This window comes from Cimex lectularius, unplaced genomic scaffold (genome assembly GCF_000648675.2).
Source record: "Cimex lectularius strain Harlan isolate CLEC.00 unplaced genomic scaffold, Clec_2.1 scaffold115, whole genome shotgun sequence".
Taxonomy (NCBI): Eukaryota; Metazoa; Arthropoda; class Insecta; order Hemiptera; family Cimicidae; genus Cimex; species Cimex lectularius.
This window is the reverse complement of record NW_019392707.1, coordinates 869,298-892,267: the sequence shown is the minus strand read 5'-3', so window position 1 is coordinate 892,267 and position 22,970 is coordinate 869,298. Positions and strand designations below refer to the sequence as shown.

The following is a 22,970-nucleotide window of genomic DNA, read 5'->3' as shown; positions in this document are numbered from 1 at the left end:
ATTTCTTTTGTAATTCTGAGCTTCTAAGAGTGTCTTCGTCGAGAAAAGCTCGTATGCCGGCCAATCCACGAAAATCACGTTCCATATCCCTGTGCACTAGGTCGATTCAGACTCGAGATGATAATTTCCCAAGCCGTTGATTCCGTTTAGTAAGTCCTGGGAGAAAACAGAATTGACCTTTCACTTTTACACCGTAAAATTTTAATTATTTATCTTTTTATTTGAATCAAATCAACCGTGGTACTGTTGACAATTTAAAGTTCCCATTATTTTTTTTTGTTATCACAAGATTTATAAAAGTCTAATCGGATTAATTTTGCGACTCTTGTTAAAAAATCTGTCAGGGAATGAGACGGGTTTCGACCCCTGATTGTCGTCGGAGAGAGGTCTTCCTATGGCACTGTTCCACCCGACATAAAAAAAATAATAATAGATAAAAATGAAATAAATAAAACAGTCCTCAGCATGTTAATAAATATTGTTTACATAATCCTATTAGGATTTGGATGAATTTAATCAAAATTTAGATAAACTTGCCACCAAAGTTAGCCTTGGCATGAAATGGTTTTCTATTTTCCATACAGTGTAAAACAATCAACCAGTACATATGTCAAGGAAGAAAGAAAATTTTAAAAATTACTATCTTTGAAATAATGGGCTCCTGTACCACTTCTATATATCTAGACATAATTAATTTCTCTGATGAGGTCATTCTTAGTAAGTCCTTTTAATCGGCATACCCAAAAACCCCTTCGTCTACGCCAGTATACGTTCATACGTAAGTTTAAACATTTTTAAAGTGCACAAATATAAAGTATGTCCAGTCTGTAGATTCGGAAGTGAAAAAGAGCTTTTTAGGAAGAAACGCTGGGATTTTTCTATTTCCTTATATTCGTTTACCCCACACATTTAATACCGCCAAAACCCGCGCAGGTGCCCTTTATGCAACGAATGTCCCACATAACAGAATTTTGTCATGCCTTGGCTTCTTACATAGAGCGTGTAGGCATGCAGCCGGACTTAAAAATGTTTCTCGGGCTCTGTAGCGAGTTTCTGGGGTCCCCTGTTCCGCTTTTTACAGGGCGAATTTTATATAGATAGATCAAATATTTTATAGATCTGTTTTATGTGTTTTGGAGATGCGTGGGTGAGTGGTGAGGGTCTAATGTTCAAATCGGTACCATCGCACTTACAACAGCGGAATATTTATGAAAATATTGCCACGACTCTAATTTAGATTAGCTTATTACTATTGTGTATAGGTCGAAAGAGGAATATCGAGTGTCTACCGTCTAATCGTATTGAGTGCAATGTATGAATGTATTTATTTGTGCGACTGTATTACAGATGTTAGTTTCAGGCTAGATTACATTTTGGATGCGTTGTGGGCTGAAATGTCCTAGCTGTCGGAAACCCCTGTTGGAGCCTAACCATGTTGTTTGGGAAGCGATGATGAGCATCTTGCTTAAGAGGGTTACTAGCGACACAGCCGCGTAACAGGTTAAGCGAACTCCCCTGAGGTATAGTCCTAGGGTCAGCATATCGGGGAGTGACAACCCTTCGGGTGTGAAAGTCCAATACTCTGAAAGGCTTTGTATTTATATTTAAAAGGAATGTGTTCATAAAGCTTAAGTTTTCACAGACGCTCTGTGCAATGATATTTGAAGCTGGGAAGAAAAACAGATGCTATTTGTCTCCTTTTCCTAACTTCTCCCTTATTCATGAATATCATGATTTTCTACTTGTTTGTATTCATTCTTTTCTTTGTAAACAGTATTCAGATAAATACATTGCAATGATCACTACTCGTACACTTAACCTCGTATTCGTGTTTAAAAGACTGAATAGTAATGGACTTAATGTGCATGGCAATTTGACAAAATACTTTCCCTTTTTTTTTAGTTGACGTTCATTTTAATCATAATAACCAGGTAAAATTACAGGGTGATGATTCACTCGTACGACATAGTTCGTCAGGTGCTTCTACGTCTCAAATGCAACAATAAAGTAAGTTTGAACCATGGTCCGATTCACAACTCTTTCGCGTATTTTATTCAATTAATTACGGTTTTTTTTGTCGAAAATCTACTTTAACGTTGGGTTTGAAAACTTTTGTATTGTTGTTCTTTATTTGTTTAATCTGTGTTTGGTGTAGATATTTTGTCCAATTTTTCCTTTTTGCTTGTTCACAATGTTTATTGTCTTTGTTCCGCGTATGTTAAATTTTACGTTGAATTTTTTGTATGTGCTTTTTTTAGGTCAAAGTTGGGTTTTACAACTAATGTATTGTTGTTCTTTTTTGTTTTGTCTGTGTTAGGTGTAGATATTTTGTCCTATTTTTCTGTTTTGCTTGTTCACTATGTTTATTGTCTTTGTTCTGCGTTTTGTTTAATTTTACGTTGAATTTTTTGTATGTGCTTTTTTTGGTTAAAGTTGGGTTTGACAACTTCTGTATTGTTGTTCTTTATTTGTTTAATCTGTGTTTGGTGTAGATATTTTGTCCTATTTTTCTGTTTTCTTGTTCACTATGTTTATTGTCTTTGTTCTGCGTATGTTAAATTTTACGTTGAATTTTTTGTATGTGCTTTTTTTGGTTAAAGTTGGGTTTGACAACTTCTGTATTGTTGTTATTTTTTTGTTTTATCTGTGTTAGGTGTAGATATTTTGTCCAATTTTTTCTGTTTTGCTTGTTCACAATGTTTATTGTCTTTGTTCTGCGTATGTTGAATTTTTTGTATGTGCTTTTTTTTAGGTCAAAGTTGGGTTTTACAACTTCTGTATTGTTGTTATTTTTTTGTTTTATCTGTGTTAGGTGTAGATATTTTGTCCAATTTTTCTGTTTTGATTGTTCACTATGTTTATTGTCTTTGTTCTGCGTTTTGTTTAATTTTACGTTAATTTTTTGTATGTGCTTTTTTTAAGGTCAAAGTTGGGTTTTACAACTTCTGTATTGTTGTTATTTTTTTGTTTTATCTGTGTTAGGTGTAGATATTTTGTCCAATTTTTCTGTTTTGCTTGTTCACAATGTTTATTGTCTTTGTTCTGCGTATGTTAAATTTTACGTTGAATTTTTTGTATGTGCTTTTTTTTAGGTCAAAGTTGGGTTTTACAACTAATGTATTATTGTTGTTTTTTGTTTTATCTGTGTTAGGTGTAGATATTTTGTCCAATTTTTCTGCTTTGATTGTTCACTATGTTTATTGTCTTTGTTCTGCGTTTTGTTTAATGTTTTTGTGTGCTTTTTTTAGGTTAAAGTTGGGTTTGACAACTTCTGTATTGTTGTTCTTTATTTTCAACTGTGTTTAGGGTAGATTTTTCGGTCATTTTTTTTTACTTTGGTTGTTCACTATATTTATTGTTTCGTGTCGTCATTGAATATTTCCATGTTATGTATATGCTGTCGCAGATGCCAGTAGCCCTATCACTCCTTTGAGTTTAGCTCTCTCTAATTGTAGCAGAGCGTTTGTCAAACTCTGTGAGGTTTGCACTTTGGAAGGTTTCTTTGTCTGTTTTTGTTGTTTCAGAGCCTATGGTCTTCCAGATCCACCTCTGGCGAATTGTCAGTATTTTCATTACCCAAATGAACACTCCTTTTGTGTCCTGGAACCCGAGATATCAGGTGGTTGTTTTTCCCCAGGTTTTGAGATTTTGGATCCATTCACTGACCAATTTTGATGTAATTTTTAGCATGTTAGTGCTTTAATAGCTGATTGGCTTATGAGAATTTTTTTTATCACTAACCTCTTTTATGAGTTTTGAAGGCACAAACTTTGATGGCATGTACTTCATCTTGAAAGTACGATGTGTACTTGCTTGATTAGTTTGTCCGCTCATATTTAGGCTTGTTCAGAAAATGTCTGATGCTTCATTTTTTCGAAGCCATCTATTTGATGTTCTCCTGAAGTCGTCTTCTCCTTCGTAATCCGTTGACCTACCCTGACTTTACAGGATGTTGTAAAATTTCCGGGAACATCGAGTCAGTCCCTATTTTTAAGAATGGGCGTATGATTTTATTAATTATTGTTATGTGCCCGAGATGTTAAATTCTCATCCAATTCGATTGCTTTAGGATAGCTTTTACTCGTTTTTCCTTGTAAAAATTTATGTATTGAAAAAATAAAAATATTCAACCTAGGGTTTTGTCTTTCTTTCTGATATGACAGGTAATACTTTTTGAAAGAGAAAAACCGGTAATTTTAGACCTGATTGGATGATATTTTAGGGTTAAAGGAGGTGTGTAATTAGTGAGCTCCCCTAGGTGATGATCAAGCTCCAGGTTGAACTGATTTACACAAATTCACAATATTTATTTTATTTATTGAATATTCGTTTAAAATGGTTTAAGCTCATGTCGGATGTTGCAATGATCCCAAATCCGATGACATGTCGTCAAAATGTGGTTAACCTTTTGCTAAGTTGTTGGTTAAAACTGGGTTTACGAATGTTTAAACTGTTAAACGACACAGCGGAACGCTTCACGTTTCCCCAATTGACCGACGGCGGAATTTTTGTCTGTGGGCCATCCAGTAGTGGAAAATAACGCCCGAGGGCTGTGGGGGCCGCAAACAATCTCGAAATAGACTCTCGCCATCTTGACTCCGGAAGATTTGTGAGTATATAAGACGGACACGCTCGCCTCGCTGTGGCGGCGGGGCATCGCCCCTCTGGACGCTTTCCTTGCCTTCTATTTTTAATACGCTACACAACCGATTCTTACGGGCAACCTCGTCTCAGATACATTATTTTCAACAAAATTCAACACAGAAGCTCGTGCCGAAAGAACGGTCGGGATTCAACGGCACCTCACTGACGAGATGTATGTCAAGGTACCACTCGACGTCTACGGCATAAAGGATTTTTCTAATCCACCGGGTATGACTTGTAAGTATGTACTGACCACCTATGTTATAAACACCAGTGGTAAGGCAGGGATCGTACCCGCGACGAGTGGTACCACATCTCTCACATCAACGATCCCACTATATGACTTGTAAAAACATCCATAACTCAGTTAAAACCCATAACTTGGGTAAAACAAACGTGCTTTTGTGTTCTTCCTCACAACCGATTAACTACAGCAGAAATATGTAAAAAAAGTTGACTTATGAACTTACAAGCTAATTGAGCCCGTGAACCACCTTCCACTAGTTCTGTATGGTTTCATGGGGCAATAAATACCCAAAGTATCACCATATCAATGTCGGTCATTTTTGGTCATTTTTACGTTAATCTATGCAATTGTGAACAGTAAAATAGACTGAACGATTCGGTTGGAGGGAAGAAGACCGTAACACCAATTGTAATCCAGTCTTTGTAGTTGTTAACAGTGGGTCGCTGCGTTTCCTTCTCTGCACATTGTTGAACAGGACCCACTTTTCATCCCTAGGTATAAATCTTTTTAAAACGGGTTTTTACATTGCATGTTAGGAATCGACGTTAGAGGTACGTCCGGTCCGATAAGTTCTCGTCCGACATATCTCTATCTGATTTCAGATGCATTGAAACGCTTATATGAGAATTAAGGTCTATTATGTCGTGTGATAGAGTGTGGGTTGTTTGTGGCAAAAGGTTGAATTTTGTCATCATTAACGTCGAAACACGTAAAAGGTCATCACCAATACCACTAAGAGTCTGAGCTGCTGTTTTCCCTTGGCTGAAATAAACTAGCCATTAAATGACGAAAATGCATTTTTCTTCTATTTAATTAGCAATAAACCTTGTAAAAATTGAAGTTAAAATATTTGTATTAGATTTATATACGATTTAGTATAGTTTAAACACAATTGTTTGCCAATCAATGTCCAGTTGTAAATACATGATACGCTTGATTTTTTCTGTTGACTGCTTGTAGCCGAAATAGAGATGTATCTGTACGATTCACTTTGAGTAACAAAAAAACGCGGTTTATACGATCATCCTGGTCTGCCTGAATTCGCACTATCTTTTGGAATCGATCAGGGACAGAGTTGGTAGACCGACCGATCAGACTTGAAAGCCTTTGTTTATGCGATAATGATGTAAAATGTCAAAACTGTTTATGTCGGTCTTTCTAAATTCTCCTGTGATCTTGAAACAGGCCAGGATCAGAATGAGGTGAAATTCTAGAAAGATTCTGAGGATATATATTATTATTTTTTTTATTTTTTTTACGAGGGTTCGCAACAGCAGAGGTTATATCAACCCTCGGGGTGGCGGTGTTTTTTTAAAAAAAGGCCCATTTGTAAGTATATCGAGTTCGAATGTAGGGCCGCCGCTTTCGAACCCGGGACCTTTACCTTACAGTGATGAACGCCGTGTCAACGCTTAAACCGTTGCGGCCACCGACGCCCCCTGATATATATTATTTTGAAACAAATAATAAAATCAGTTAAATTATAAAACGTTTGAGTCGCCAAAAATATTTCGTTGATTCTATTGAACGTGGTTTGATCGAAATTGTACAGGTCGGGGTCCGCCCATTCTCGCTGTAGGTCTGAAATTGTCATCTGGAGGCTCTCGGAGAAGACATCGTTCACTGACTGTCCTGGGACCTACAGCGAGAAAGGGCGGACCACAAATGAACAACGATTTTCGCCCAAATGGTCTTCCAACAGAATTTGGAATCGGACAAAATTCACTGAATTCATACTATACAATAGTATTCCGAAATTAACGTGGTTTTTTGAGATAAAAGGACTTCAGATACTTACTCAAATGATTGTACATTCCAATCCTCCTTGATTCAGAATGAGTGAGGAGAGAGTGTGAGCGACCGAAAGAAAGAGAGAGAGAGAGCGTAAGTGAGTTAGTGAGAGTGAGTGAGTTTGAGAGTTAAAGAGAGGGTTGAAATATTTTTTTGTACATATGTATGTTTTTTTAAAACCCTCTGTAATCTGAATTTTTCAGTAAAACTGAACTCCCCCCTGCAGTGATTAGTTCGAGTTACTGAGAGCGCACTGTAATAATTAAATTCGTTGACTTACTTAATTTTAAAACCACATTTCCATCCAGTGTATAACAAACTGTTAGTCCTTAAGTGCAGAATGTAAATAAATGTTAGTTTATAATTGTTGAACGAGTCAGTTTACACTCGCTGGTTTTGATGTTACTCAANGCGCCATTAAAAAAATCAGCTGCTAATTGGAACGTCGCGTTGGCGGAGGTATCAGCGGGTTCACTTTGGCAATTCATGTCGAGAGACGTGGTTGTAGAAGTCCTTCAACCTGATGATGAGCTAAAAGGCTCGAAATCCGGACGTTGCAAAACAACTTACTGTGAGTAGGAACTATCTTTTTAAAAAAGAATAGTAAATTATGAAATCGACTTGTAATTTGATCGTCGCCGTTCATCTCGGCTCGCCTGTTCACGCCTGTGTCTCTCAAACTAATCTTAGATATCGGCGGCGAATAGTCCTGTGCAAAAAATGGTATTTGTGATAAGTATTATCTTTTGTGCTGACGGGCGTTGGTGGTTACCTGGTTAGTGGTTCAAGTAATTACGCTGCGAAAATTAATGACACAACAATTAGTCAATCGCAGCAAGCTTTTCAACAAGAAAAGCAAATATTACAACAACGAATCTACTGTGTACTTTGCATCTAAAGATGATTTTTAATTAAGCAAGTACAGTTACACGATCCGCAATGTTCAAAGCCTGGTAGTTGTGATGACAAGATCTCACGTCGAAGTCTGTGGGTGGTCCGAATGTTATAACTTGAGCAACAGGTACCTCAAGCCAATATATTTTAATTGAATGCTAAAAAACAGGATACAACTATATCCACTTTTTACATGTTGCATGATATTACGTTATAATTAAATAGTGTCAGTACAAGTGTAAAAAGGACTTTGTACGTCGAATTGTATAGCTATAGGCCTTTTAACAGCTGATTACCGTGTATGGCAAATTATAAATTAATTCCATATTCTATGATCTGTGTTGAATGGGTTTCACATGAAATGCTCCTGATACAATTAAACATAGAATGGATAAAAAATTCATGTTGCTTGTAAAAAGTTTTTTTTTAAAGACAGGATGCAAGTTGTGAGTTATGTTGGTAGCCTTAGGAGCCAAGAATACTGGGTGGGTACTACAAGGCTCTGTTATGGGCCCAATTTTCTTTCTATTCGCTATCGATGCGATCCTCTCTCTTGCGTGAACAGCAGCTTAACATCGTTTGCTGATGATAAGTTGAATACTGGCCTTATTTCAGGAATGTCGACACAATGGATTGGAATACCAACCCCAAACAGTTCCTTGATGTGTGATAATATGCCGGCTTTTCGCTTTCTGCTGAGAGCTGGTTTTATGTTCTCTTGATGATGAGCTCATTGTTGAATATGCCCATATTATGTGGATGTTTCTCAGATACCAGTAACCTATCACTCCTCTGTGTTTAGCCCTGTGTAACAGTAGCAGTTTGCCAGTTTTGATGAGGGTTGTTTTAGGTAAGTTTACTGTGTCTAGTTCCTATTCCAAGTTTCACCCAAACTGAAGGAGAAAGGCTCTCTCTACTGCTTAGAAACCACTTCCCAGGAGCAGAAAAATCAACAAAAAAAACCTTGAAAATTCAAAACCTAAAAGGCCTATGAAGGAAGACTGGAAGGAAATGACGAAGATAATCCAAGAAAAATAAATAAGCTGGGCACTTGAGAAATTCAGCCCATATAAGACTCCAAGAGTGGATGAAATCTACTCATTGCTACTACGAAAAGGTCAAGAAATCTTCATGCCATACCCTGTGAGATTAATCAAATCCTGCCTAGCGTAGATGTTCCTACGGGCTTGCAGATCCTCCTCTGGCCAGATTGTCTTACCCAAAATTCCTTGGGTTTCATAATCAAGTTACAAGTTTTTCCCTCTGTCTCACACTTTAATTTCCTTGCGGATCAAACAAGCTAGGTTGACCGGTCCGATCGAAAAGAGAGGTTGAGCCTAACCTCCAGCAAAACGTATTGTATACGTAAAAAAAGTATACGACTGGAGTATAGGAGTCTATTCCTGTTTTTCTGATAATGGCCTTTGAAGAAAATACGTTGTAATTCCATCTAGCCCATTCGATAAATCCTTTTTTGCCCACGGCGTTTATAGAATTAAGCCCGGAGTAGTGTAAAGACGGAATTAACTCAATATCATCGGCCATTTTAAAGCACTAAGGCTGAAGTTGAGCCTGTGAAGTTGACCCGTGGTCTTTAACTCAATAGAACGAGGGTCGCCGTCGGCCGAGAGGGTCAAACGTCTAGATAAGGATTTGAAGCGACGTCCGTCCGTTCGGCAGGGAGTCCGACCGTTTGTCATGTTAAGCAATAGCACGTGGGATTTTGTCTTCGGACTAAGACAGCTTTCGCTTTCCGACGAATCGAAGGAAAGGGGATGACGTCAGACTCAAGGTGAAAACCCCCAGGGGACGACCCCTCTTACAATTAAACAAACAATTACCCTCCGAATCCATCCGTCGAATTTTCCTCGAGGTCATGTTCAAATCGATCCAAATAACGAACCGTGGAGGCGTGTTTTCCCACGCGAAAACCCTCGGTTTTAATAAGATCAAGTTTGCGAAATATAGACCCCATCAATTATTATACCTCGCGACAAAACTAGGGTCGTGTGTCCGCTGGTTCGTTCCATTCTTATCCAAGTTCGACGTTATTCCGTTTCCTTTTCTACTCGACTCGAAGGGATGCGTCGACAGAAAGCCTTTTAAAGCTAGAGAGGGCTAAAATCAGAAAAGTGAAACTATTTATCGGTCACTGGAATGTGAGAAAACATCTACATAATATAAGTATATTCAATGAGGACCCTATTTGTACGTTATGCAATGAGGAGGAAGAGTCACTCATATCATCTTCGAATACGAAGCAACTGTTCAATAGAGGCATAATCTTGCGATACCAATGACCTAGTACTTCTTAAAAGAAGGATCGAATCGACAGACTAAACTAAGGAACTACGGAAGTCAATAAGCTAGACTGCAGTGTTTGGGTAACATAAACCCACACTTACTAGTATCCATATTAATCCATCATAACCCCTTTTGTTTTTAATTAGCGTTGTTGTTGTAGCTTGTTGACATTGTTACTTTGGCAAGTTTCCTAATGAAATAAGAATATTTGCCTTTTTATCTTACGACATTGTGAACAATAATATAAGACTGTTAGTTTGTATTATATACAAGTTGTCTATTTGCTGATTCTCAAAGAAAACTCAAAGGGAACGACCTGATTCGAACAGCTAGGTTGGTTGGCTGGCAAATAGAGTCGGACGCCCCGAAACACTCGGCCACCGCGGCCACAAAAGTATATTAAATCCTTTCATACAAGTGGGGTAACGTCCAACTTTGTGGTGTCGATCAAAGGGGTCAAACCACAATCATACGTTTTTCATACTATTCTCAATTAAAACGCCATGGGTTTCAATTAAAACGCGGTTAAGGGATTCGAACACCGAGGACGCTAGCGTGGCTTATGCGAGTCGGACGCCGCGGACCCTCTTTCTCATACACGTATCCGGTATCACATTCTCGACAGTGTACGCTTGCATTTTAAAATGTATTAAATGTCGATTTCAATCATCAACCCATGAATTTTAAAAGTTCATTTCATTGGGTCATAACGTCTTACATAATTATCACGAATATTGCTATAACTAACGTGATCCATTTATTTACAGGTGGAGCCAACTCAGCGGTGGCTAAATAAAGGTAAGCATAAACATTTTTACATGTAAAAAGCGTTTATTTAAAATGCCTGCTTCTCATATTCCATTTGAGTAGGTACTACAATACAGTTCACATATTACAGTGTACGAAAATGAACAATGAACAAAAAGCCTACGTAAATAATGTCGTTTCCAACGTAGGTGCTGTTTATTATGTATTCCTGAGTAATGGAAAGCAAATTTTATTTTGCAATGTAAAGTGTAAAATGGTTTATTGATTACTGTTTGCTTGGGGGGGGGGATTTTGAGGTTATTAATTGAGGAAGTCATTGTGTAGTAAGGAGCATTGACTATGGGTTCTGATGACTTGGATGGATGTACTTAATGGATGTACTACTTAATGTAATGGATTGGATGTACTTATTCGGATGCTGGAAGGTTTAGCGGTGCCCCAAAGTTGTAGTCCTTACGTCCAGATTAGTTTTAATATTTTCTTGTAGATAGTTTTGGTTGAAACGTTAGATTTGCCAGTAATCTACAGAGTAGTCCAAAACGTTTATTTAATTCCTATCGTTTTAGTCGTGTGTGTTGGCTCCTGGTGGAAAGGATGCAGTTTTTGAATGGGATATTAAGGAATATTGGGAACATGATGGGTTTTCCCTCGAAGTGGAACATGGGTTCTTTTGTTTCATTAAGTTTTATCTGCCAGTGTTTGCTGTATTCGGCAATTTGCAGGTCGCCTGGTGCTCTTTCGAAGTATCGGGATGGGTATCGGAGCATAGCTGTGTCGTCTGCAAAGGATGGTTGAGGGTGAAGTGGAGATATGTACGATGTAGAAGAGGTAAAGGATTGGTCAAAGTAGTCAAAGTGGCACTCCCACCCACAGAGGACAATAATTGGGGAAGGCCGATACTTGGCGTACTCTAAAGAACAGTTCGGTTAGGTAGGAACGAAAGATAAGTAAAAAGTATTTGTAAGGATTTCTTTAGTTTGTACAGGAGGCCTCCATGCCACACGTGGTCAAACGTCTGACGTTACGCACCGTCCGGATAGTGGAGTGTTGGGGGTCGTAAGCCGCTGGCTGGAGGACTCCTTGTCCTCCTTGACGGGCTTTGTAGAATCGCTCGGTTCGGTAGGAATGAAGGATTTGCTTAGGGGTCTTCCTGGCACTCCTAGGAAATTAGAAAAATGAAACGGACTGAGTTAATTACCGCTATGTATTCTGTGCTATTTATCTGCCTATCAATATATGCTATATTTAACCACACTTTGAAATGTTTTGAAGAAGGACGTTATAGACTCGTGTTGTTTTTGTATTTCGTAGTATGGCGTTTCATTCGGTTCTACATGTTTTAATAAAGAAGTTAGTAAGATATGGATTGTCTGAGAGCTTAATCATTCGTATTTTCTTCAAAAACAGGCAACAAATGGTAAAACTGATATAGCATCTTCGTGCAACCAACTCCTTTGGTATGCTTTTTTCCATGTTTCCTCTGCCAATTCTTGGTAAAATCCTTAAAAAATTACCTTGTAAGCAAATACTCACCTTACTCGAATTTTCTAATTTTGATCCGAAAACAATTTGGATTTCGGCGTCCTGTCGTGGACATCTCTCATCCTAACTTGAGAAGGAATGCTGATCGGTGGTTTCTTTGTAAGTCGAAGGCTTTTTGTCGACATCTGGGTTTGATCTGGATCCCAACGGAACCCTCTGCATACTTCCTCGTCTTTAAACCTTATCTGGCCGACAGGTACTTTGGGCTTGAGAGTATGAGTGTGAGTCTCACCCTCCTTGGTGTCCCTCAAGGATACGGCCTCGGTACGTTATTGTAGTCATACTGCTGTATATGATACCAAACCCTCCAAGCACCTATATTTTATTGGACAATAGTTCAAAAAATAGCATATCAAACTCAACACCAGAAAATCCCAAAACATAACCTTCACCTTCTGCCCACAATACCTACAATCTACTATAAACCTCACCCCCTTTCCTACCAAAAATTTCATCCGCAATTTTGTAGCGACTGACCTGCAATCCCCACGACACCAAACTACTCATGTACAACTCAATGTTGTAACCAACATAGACATACAGCAACTAAGACCTAAGGGTTTCAACCAAACCTTCTCCACAGAATCCTGACAATACACACAACGAATCCTTAGATCTATCGTCAACTACTTGTTCTATGTTTCCAGCTGCACCATCCATACAGACCTAAATGTTCCTTTTAGAAAAGATCCTGCTACAAAATTCCACCCTAACCTCCAATCTCACTCTAATCCTCACGTACTATTTTTTTCCAACTGCAGAAAAAGTCTCCTCGATCTCGAAGGCTTTTGAACGAGTTTAGCACTTGGATTTGATCTTGAAACCCAAGGGAACCCTATGCACACTTTCTAGTCTTTAAGTCCTACCTGGCCGACAGGCACTTTGGACTTGAGAGTAAGAGTCTTCTCATCCTCCTAGGCGATCCTCAAGGTTTCGTCCTCGGCTGTGATTATACTCAGTACATATTCCCATGCGATCCTTCAACTCCGATCCTGTTATAACTCACTGAATCCTCGAAACACCTATCTTTCATTGAACAATGGTTAAAACAATAGCAAATCAAACTGAAAGTCCCAAAAACCTTCATCCTCCTTCCCCACTATTTACAATCCATTGTAACCCCATCCCCTTCTTACCAGAAATGGCAAAAAAAAAAAATTAAAAAAATATGTCGCCTCTTAATATTTTGAATTATCTCTTGGACAATCCTCCACTGATTATCTTACAACAATATTTGGTCCGGTTTAAAGGATTAGAGGTGGATATAATACCGATAAAATCTCTCACTTGTGTTTACAATTGGATTTTGTAAATAATTCTTTGAATAGTCAATCTCTTCTTTGTTGATTTTCCAGTAAAGCTTCTTTCTAACGTTCCAGTGGTTTGATTTTTTGAGTGTACCATTTTTAAGTTTCAAATTTGTTTGAGTGATGGTTTTAAGTGATACAGTTTCCGCTAGAATCATAGAATTAGTGGAAGATAGAAGAAGTGAAGCGTATGTGGCCAGGGTGCTTAAAACTCCAAGAACAACTATCCGACGGGTCCATCACTACCAAGATACTGGATTACGTGCGAGAAGGCCTGCCACTGGTCCTGAACGTCCGACAAGATTCAGAACAGCTCAGTTAAGTTTTGCAAGAAATCACATCAATTGATCTGAATCAATTGGACAAAAATCTTGTTTTCGGATGAGTCAAGGTTTTATTTGAGGTCTTCTGACGGCCGAGAGAAGGTTTGGAGAAGAACAGTAGAGTGATATATCCAGCGACGTTTTCATTCTGTAAAAGAAGCTGTGGTTGTGGTGGTGTTATGGTTTGGGCAAGCATTTCTGTGGAAGGTCGCACTAACTTGATCTTCATCGTGGTTTTCCTAACAGCTGCGCTCATACATTGAAGATGTGTTATCAAAAGAAGTTGTTCCTTATATGACAGTATTTGGTGACGGTATTTTTATGGTAGGCTCCACACAGCTATGATCGTTAGTGAATATTTGGAACGGGCTGCAATTCAATGTTTGGAGTGGCCAGCATGTTCATAGGTCCCGACTTAAGCCCTATCATTTGGCTCTTGTTGTCAAAGAGGGTAAAAAGTCGCCCAGTGATGCCAGAGAATTTGCTGTAATTAAGAATGGCGCTGTTGGAGGAGTGTGAAAATATTCCACAGCACTACATTTAAACCTCATAAAATCGATGCCATGTCGAACGAAAGCGTTGATCATCGCAAGAGAAGGAAATACTCCGTACTGAATTGAATATTTACTTCATTGTTTCCATAGAACATTTTTGGTAAAATGGGTTTACCCATTATAATTTTTTATTACCTATATCTTTTATTTTCCTTTTAAAATATACAGTAAACAACAAAAAATATAAATTATAACGGTTGCAAGTGTTTACTAAAAAACCCAGGGTGGCCACTTTTTTGGCTACTCAGTGTAGATAGAGAAGCGACTATCTTGCATTCTCACTATAATCCTCACGTACAACTCTCCTTCCAATCTTTTCCCAATAATCCTCGACATCTTAAGTTGCTCCGGTGACCTGCTCTCAGTCGAGTGCGTTAAATGAATCAATGATTTAGGAGTGCTACGGTATAACTTCTCCACTAGATTTTTCGTATTTAATCTCAATGTGCTACTTGAAATATGTAACTTGTTACGTCTGGCGCTTTGCAACGTGTGAAAACAGTTAATCTATTTATCAGTTGTTAAAATGATTTTTTACGTTTTGATTGATATAGCTTTAAAAGGAGAAAATATCGGAACTCTTATTCAGGATATGATTCAAGTGATCAAATGCAATTTTTCACGTAGATTTGATATCTTTCATAAAAATTTACCACTCAAATTTGGCCACATAGGGCGAAGGGAGTTAAACAAACTAAAGAAAAAAAAAAAATTTACTGTTTCACATTTCTGTACATTGTACTATTGCATATTAAAAATATTGCAGGTTAGATCGTCGATGGAATTTCATTTAATTTGTCCGCATTCGGGAAAGTTTGTACTTTCCATTGGCCTTGTGGCAGAAAAACCTTGGAAAAGAAACTTTTAATCCGTTTTCCACAACTTGACGCTTCCTTCCTGCCTTACACAACAACAGTTCGGCGAGGTGTTTTGAGAAAAATACAAAAAATTCAAACAAATTCCGTTTCAACTACCTTCAGGGCTTTTTATCAAAGTCAAAACTTTTACAACTTTAAACGTACAATATGGAGAAAATTGTTGAAAACAGTTTTACTCTGTAAACTTTCTATTAAAGGTGAACATTCGCGATAAAGTTGAGCGTTGTGAAGTGTCTTTGACCCTTTTCGACAATTAGCTTAGGAATTTCTTAGCAGTTAATGAAAATACGCGAAACAGAGACAATTTGATAGATCGGAAACTAGAGGAGAGAGAGAGAGAGAGTGATAGAGAGAGAGAGAAAGAGAGAGAGACAGACAGACAGACAGAGACTTCTCACGAGATTACAAAAGCGAGATTCTCCTGAATGATGCATTATACAAAGAATTAATACATGCACTCATAATACCGTTTCTCGACGTTAGCTTCTCCATACTCTCTGAAGAAGATTGATAAATATGAAAATGGCTTACAACCCAATTGGGATAGTTTATAATTCGGTAACCACCTATGTTAAATGAGATGATTAACAGAGCCTGACAAAATGAGTGGAAATCCAACTTTGACCCTTCCGAGTGGTCATAGATAGCAGAGATCTTTGGAAGAAAAGCAGCCATAAGTTTCAAAATGGGGATGGAATGGAACACGTTGTAGGTGTTGGGGTAAAAGGACAAGATAACACAAGTGACAAGGGTTCCGAGTCAAAGAAACGAAATAAAACCAGATCTAAGAAGACATCACAAGATTCTGGAGAGAATTGCAGTTATTATTGAATGAAGCAGTTTATCTTTTTCAAGTAAAATGTTGCACTTTTCATGCTACAATTTCTTTAATTTTCCCTATGGCAGGTCTTAAATTTTCCCAGACGCCATTGACATATTCGACTGGTTAATTTTCATAACATAGATTTCTACTTTTAATTAATTTTTCTTTTTATCGAAGGTCTTGGTTAGCGACGAAAAAGCTAGTATCGCGAGTGGCATTCGAACCCACGACCTTCGGCTCGTGACACGAATCGTGATTTCTATCGTTCGAATCCCGCTCGAGACCACTACCTTCTTCTTAACAAAGACCTTACATAAAAAGTATAATTGGTTAAAACAATTGATACCGTCAATTTTGACTACTAAATCCAGATATAGATTTCTAAATTTTTTACGAAATATTAAAGATTTTGCTTTTGCTACGTCCAAGAGATAAATTATTTAGGCTACAATATTCAGCACAAACATTGAGTATAGGTTGAAACTACAACAATCCTCAAATAAGATAATATCAACAAATACCAAGCAAATGATAACTTCCAACCTGACCCCCACAATTTGGAGTGCTTTAAAAAGGAAACATTATCTCAAATAAAGATAGAAAACAGCTATGGTGATAGGAATTAGCCTTACTGGACTCCCTTAGGAATAAGTATCTCATCAGCCACAATGTTCTTATTTTATTTACGTTTAATACTTGCAGTTCTACAATCTTATTAAAATAATTATTTTCAAATTCCTCCTTAGAAGATCATGCTAAATGTTGTTCAAAAGCAATTTGAAAATCAATATTACAAACCGGTGAAAGATTGTGGATTATGAACGTTATCCATAGACGATTTGGTTTTGAAAAAAAAAATATTCAGGAATAATTCCGTGAATATCACAGTTGATGAAGCTCTCTTTGATTAATATGTAAATGTTTTCAGTGGGTGTCTGTGCGTCTTACCGTCCGTTTGTCTTATTTGTAGGTTTTGGGCATGGCTGAGGAAACCTTTTGACAATCAAACGGTCAATGTTTTCATTTTTACTTACACGAAAATTCAGAAAACAGTAGCATTTTCTAAACGAACCTTTTAACCTAATAATTAACTTTTAATTATTGCAAGCGGTCAATTGGAAAGTGCGACAAACGAAACCCCCCCCCTCATGGTGGAAAATAAAGTCGCTGGAATTTTGTGCAAGAGAGAAAATAACGGTACATTCGGGTAGATTAGGTCGGTAGATGTTTCATCCAAGGATAGTTACAGAAAGGATAGGTGTAGAATATTGGTACCAAGATTCCTCCTTGGACCCCTCTTTCTGCCACATCCGGGTAATTGGCGGGAGCCACTGATATTAAAGTGTAATAGTATCTTAAAGTATCTGTCGGTTAAGAGCAAATTTTGGAAATAGGTAGTGGTTGTAGTAATGAAGGATAAGGAGAATGTGCTTAAGCAGTTCTTTTAGGATTTTTGCTATTATATACAATAGACTAATTGGACGGTACGATAATGGAAGGAATTGGAAAATAGGTGGTTCTAAGTACAGAAATGCAATCCTCGATAAGGAAATCTACAGATTTTTTAGGTAGGCGTCGTTTTGAGGTGATTAGGAAGGTAGTGGTTTCATTCAGCTCGTAAGGGTAGTTTCAGAAAGGATAGGAGTATAATATGGGTCGTAAGATTTTTCCTTGGGATACTCCGGTTTCTGTGCCACAGCCGAATTGATAGGAGCCACTGATAACGTGAAAGTATCTGTCGGTTAAGTTGGATTTTCTAATTAGGTAGTGTAATGGTTTGTAGAATGAGGAATGGGGAGAAGTGCTTAACCAGTTTTTCTAGGATTTTGTCCATTACAATAGCAGGGTTTTTCTTTAGTGATAGATTACTTATGATGGGATACTGTATTGGGTGTGAATGGTTTCGGGTGTTAGGTCTTGTTCTATGGTTCTTATATCGGGATCATCAGGTCATGGTGTGGAGAAAAGAGGTGAAAGATGGGGAGAAAGTGCTTTAGCAGTTTCTTTTAAAACAATAGACATTGTACACAAACAGTGTACATTTTAAACAATAGATTAAGTGGACGGTTGGATGATGGAAGGTTATGAGGTTTGTTAGACGGAATCATCCGGAAGAGGAAAATTTTCATTGGGATGGGATATGGCTGAGGACCTTCCAGGGGAATATTTTCCTTTTTTTAGTTCTTTTGAAAATTTATAAAACACTGTACAGTTTTCTAACCCAACCGTTTTAACTTTTAATTAATAAAAGGCGGTCAATTGGAAAGTGCGACAAATGAAAAATCCTCCCCTCCTCATGGTGGAAAGTTCAGTCAAAGAGAAAATACCGGTACATTCTTTTACTCAACTAGAAAAACCGTTCACTTTCGATTGTAATGGATTACCTTGCAAGAGGAACAATCGGAACCTTTTCCTCGTTAACAGTTAACTACCCTTAACATAAGGTAGAATGTTTTTATTTATTTTCTTTTAACATTGCGGTTTATTCTACTCTCTCCGATGTTTTTGAATCCTTGTATCGGAATTTACCTAGTTTTGTTCACTCTGAATATGAATGGAAATTGTGTAGAAGGGTCATGAGTCGAGGGTACTTCCGTCCTCCTCCGTTTCCATTGTCGTCGGTGAAAAGGCTTGACCCGGGGTATCACACTCTCTTGTTATGCCAAACCGAAAGAACAATTATCCCGTAGGAAAATCTTTAAAAAAATCGAAAACAGTCACTCACACGAGAATAATTGATTTTTTCCCCGCTTACGTAAAAACCCTACTTTCTTCATTCAATTTGGAAGTTATTTTCGACCGAATTATATTTCAGCCCGTCCGTACCAAAAATGTTGTATTATTACTTATTAGTTTCATAGGTAAAATTGTTTAACGTCCAAATCATAAGAGGAATTCAAATCTAGTTGACGTTTATTTAAAATGACTTTTTTTGGTAGTCGGAGGTATTAAATTGGACACCTGAAAATCTCGATATACATTGTTTGTGATACTTTCGCTACAGGCAGAATCATAGCACTCAAACAGCGTTAGTTATGAAAATGTTGAAGCACAGTTACAATGTCGACTTTAATCAAGCTTTTGATAGTGTGCAGCATGATTTGCTGATTGGTTTTGAAATCTATGATCTTTTCTCAAAATGTACTAGAATGGTATAGATCATTTTTAAAAAATAGATTTCAAAAGTTAGAACCATGAATAATACATTTTCCGGATGGGAAAAATTAAAAGCTAGTTTCCATCAAAGTTCTACTTTATCTGATCTATTATTCACAACACTATATGTAAATGGGATTTCTGAGAATTTTGAGAAATTTTTCTTTAATAAATGCGGATAATTTGAACATAGTAGTTTTGGTCGAAAATGTATAGAATCAACGATGGCATTGAAATCATGAATTCTGAGTTTTACGGCTTTGTAATCTGGTGGGATTTTTTTTTTTTTTGTTAAAACTTAACCCAGCAAAATGTACTTAAGGTGTCCATGGATAATCTAAAAGAAAAATTTGTATCGAAAACCGGAATTAAAGCTTGACAATTCTATAAAAATTTGAGGAATTGAGATTCCGTACAATCTAACTGGGCATAATCAAGATTCCGTAGTTACATACTAGCAAAATAAATTCAGGTCTGTACATTATTAAGTAATTGAAATTCAAAACATTTAAAATTAAAAATCAATTATTTAATACGTTGATTATTACTCTCCTTAACCTGTGATGTCCGATATTAATGACCAATTATTGAATAAGCTACAAATACTTGTAAGTAAATGTATACGTTATGTTCTTGACCATGCGTACGTTCAAGAATGAAACATAAACATGCTAAGTAGAGAACATTACGAATAAATGGCTTCCAAGAATACTTAAATTTAACTATTTTCAATAAGGCGTTAAAACGAGTCAACCAATATATGTATCTGTACGAAAAAATGAAAAAAAATAATGAGCCAGTTAGATATTGTACTAGAAAATACAACGGAAATGTAATAATAATAATAGATATAATATTATAATCAAAAATAATTTCTTCAAATGTTATATGTGAAATGTGATGATGTACTTATTTAACTTTCAATTAGTCTTCATTACTTTTTTCTAAGTTTAATTATTAAGTTCATTACACTTTTTACAGCATTCTCGTAAATTAATTTTAATTCCTATCAGATTTAATTGTAATATTTTCTCTCAAATATTTTTTTGATAAATAATTGTTTGTTTTTTTATTATGTTTTAGTACATGTTCCCATTGTAAATAATAATGTTAGTTATTACGGTTTTTCATTTACCTTCTGTATGCTAATGGATTTTTTTTTCCGAGGGTTCGCAACAGCAGAGGACATATAAACCTTCAGGGTGCCGGTGTTTTTGAAAAAAAGCCCATTTGTAAGAATGTCGGGTTCGAATGCAGGGCCGCCGGATTCGAACCCGGGACCTTTACCTTACAGTGATGAGCGCCGTGTTAAAGATTAAACCTTGCGGCCACCGACGCCCCCATAATAATTTTTATTGTTACATAGAGCAGATTATTTAATGGTCTCTCTCTCTCTCTCTCTCTCTCTCTCTCTCTCTCTCTCTCTCTCTCNATCTCTCTCCCTCTCTCTCTCTCCCTCTCTCCTCTCTCCTCTTGTGAGTGCGCTTCACTCTTATGAATTAAAATGTTGTAAATATAATACAGCTACGTTGCTTGCAGGGCTCTCATGATGTTGTAACATAAAAAATTAAACTCACTGTCAGGTACGGTTGGGATTTCCCAATTATTTTAATCTTATTATTTTACCTGTCTATAGTTTGTTTAATTTTTCAAGATATTAGAACGTGATTCTTTCATCCGAACGCTGCACTTTTCTTTTCCATGGTGTCGTGTTATCAATTTTCCTTTTGGAATCAAAGGAAAGGTTGAAGTAGGTAATAAGAAAATGGAGTTTCCACCGCAAAACCTACCGAATTTCCCTTTAGCAAGCGGCTCTCCGCGTAAGTCCTTTAAGTACGCTTTAGAACGGCATACCTGCTTCCAAAAGTCGTGAGATGTATTATATAGATAGCGGCTGATGAGCATCGGGGTGGATTGAGGCTAATGGGTAATTTGAAAGCCCCAAAACTCTCTCTTTTGCCAAACGGAACGTGAATTTCTAAGGAAATTCGTCGTTGTAACGATTTGGAAAGGAAAAATCGTCCCATTCTGCTTAAACTAATTGCTAAATATTGGACGTGGGAGAAAATCCGTCTTGAGTAGGAAAAATGAATCGAGACGAAGAAGGAAAAATGGGGAAAAATTTATAAAGCAATATTGTAACATCACCTTTTTGAAAGTGTACCAAGAAGCAAACTGAAAATTCTTCGTTTATTTTTACTTCTTTCCAAACGAGGATTGGAATGAACTATACATGAAAAATTCAAGTGTATTTTTTATAAGCCTACGTATAAAAATTGGTGAAATAACTTGCATTGATAAAATACTTCAACAGCACATGCCATTCCTGGGGGCAATAAGGGATGAAATAGCAAAGATTCGTTCAGTTTGAAGATTTTTAAAATATATATTTTTTATTCATTTATAACAGAAAACTATTCCCGTTTCGCGGGTGACAAATACGAAAAAAAATCCTTTATTTAGGTGAGGTTAGCAACTACTGTGCCAATATTGCTTTGTTCATTATGGACAGTTTTCCTGTTTGGTTAGTCAACTACATTTTCTTAAAAAAGGTGAGGGTCGTGGGATGGCCAATTTTAATTATACTTTTTATGATGAAACAATATAGAAAAAGTATTAAATACTTGGGCGGGCATAGGAGGCGAGAAAAAAAATATTCTAAGCAAATTAAGTGCTTAAAAAATTTTTGTTTTCTGCAGTCCTCAATAAAGTTTTCTCCATTAATTGTGTTTTCTAAGCCCAGAATAAGTAAAAATCTGAAGGGGCGATGTCAGGTTAATACAGTGGGTAGGGAAGCAAATCCCATCCGTGTTCCAACAATCGTGGGGACGGGCATTATCCATTTTTGGTTTTGGTCAATCTTGACTTTAATCTATGCAATTACTAGTTGATTGCACTGAACTTAAGAACTAGTAATGTACAATCATACATATAATATAACACATAGGCTACATATAATACATAGGCTCAAATGTAGGAAGGTGACCACCAGACATGATCAATTTAACGACCTCTTTTCTCATGAATAGAACAATACTGACATCCTCTGGAGTGTCACTTGGGCGAGAAATAGTAAAAGGGGTGCCGCAGGGCTCTGTATTGGGTCCTCTACTGTGGACATTGTCGGTAGACCCTCTACTGAACAAATTAATTAATTCAGAAGGACTAAATCCAATTGCATACGTAGATGACCTCGCTGTCGTAATAGAAGCGAATACACGTAGCGACTTGAAGTCCAAAGGAAATGCGGCAATATTAATAGCTCAGCAACGGTGTGACGAGACCAAATTGATGTTGGCAGTAGATAAGTCAGCATTAATACTACTGACTGGCAAACTCAATTTACGATCATGGCCCAAACTTAAATTTAGAGAAAAAACAGTTAAGTACTGCCAAGAAGCCAAGTTCCTAGGACTTAACATAGGAGCAGGCATGAGTTTTAAGAAACATATAGAGGCAGTAAAAGATAGAATATTAACAACCATCTGTCGTATGAATGCATTAACGGGACCATCATGGGGCGTTCGATTTCGTCAAAGAAAAACAATAGCCATGGCTGTCTATGCGTCAGTCATCTTGTATGCATGCCCAATCTGGGCAAGTGCTGTAGCATCAGCCCAACGAAGAACGTTAGAAACAGCGCAGCGAAAAATACTACTAAAATCACTAGAGCATACCGTACTGCTCCTACGGAAGCTCTCTGTGTAATTGCCGGAGTAATCCCAATTATATTAGAAGT

At 37.2% G+C, this 22,970-nt stretch overlaps 1 protein-coding gene across 9 annotated transcripts in view; it reads left to right on the top strand.

Moving 5' to 3' along the window:
* LOC106666867 (myocyte-specific enhancer factor 2) overlaps positions 1–22,970 on the top strand; it is a 209,081-nt gene that overhangs the window by 127,132 nt on the left and 58,979 nt on the right. For all 9 annotated transcript variants that reach the window (XM_014394355.2, XM_014394356.2, XM_024226283.1 and 6 more), the window contains one exon: positions 10,648–10,678. The gene's annotated coding sequence lies outside the window, so the exon portion shown is untranslated. The remainder of the gene's footprint in view (positions 1–10,647; positions 10,679–22,970) is intronic.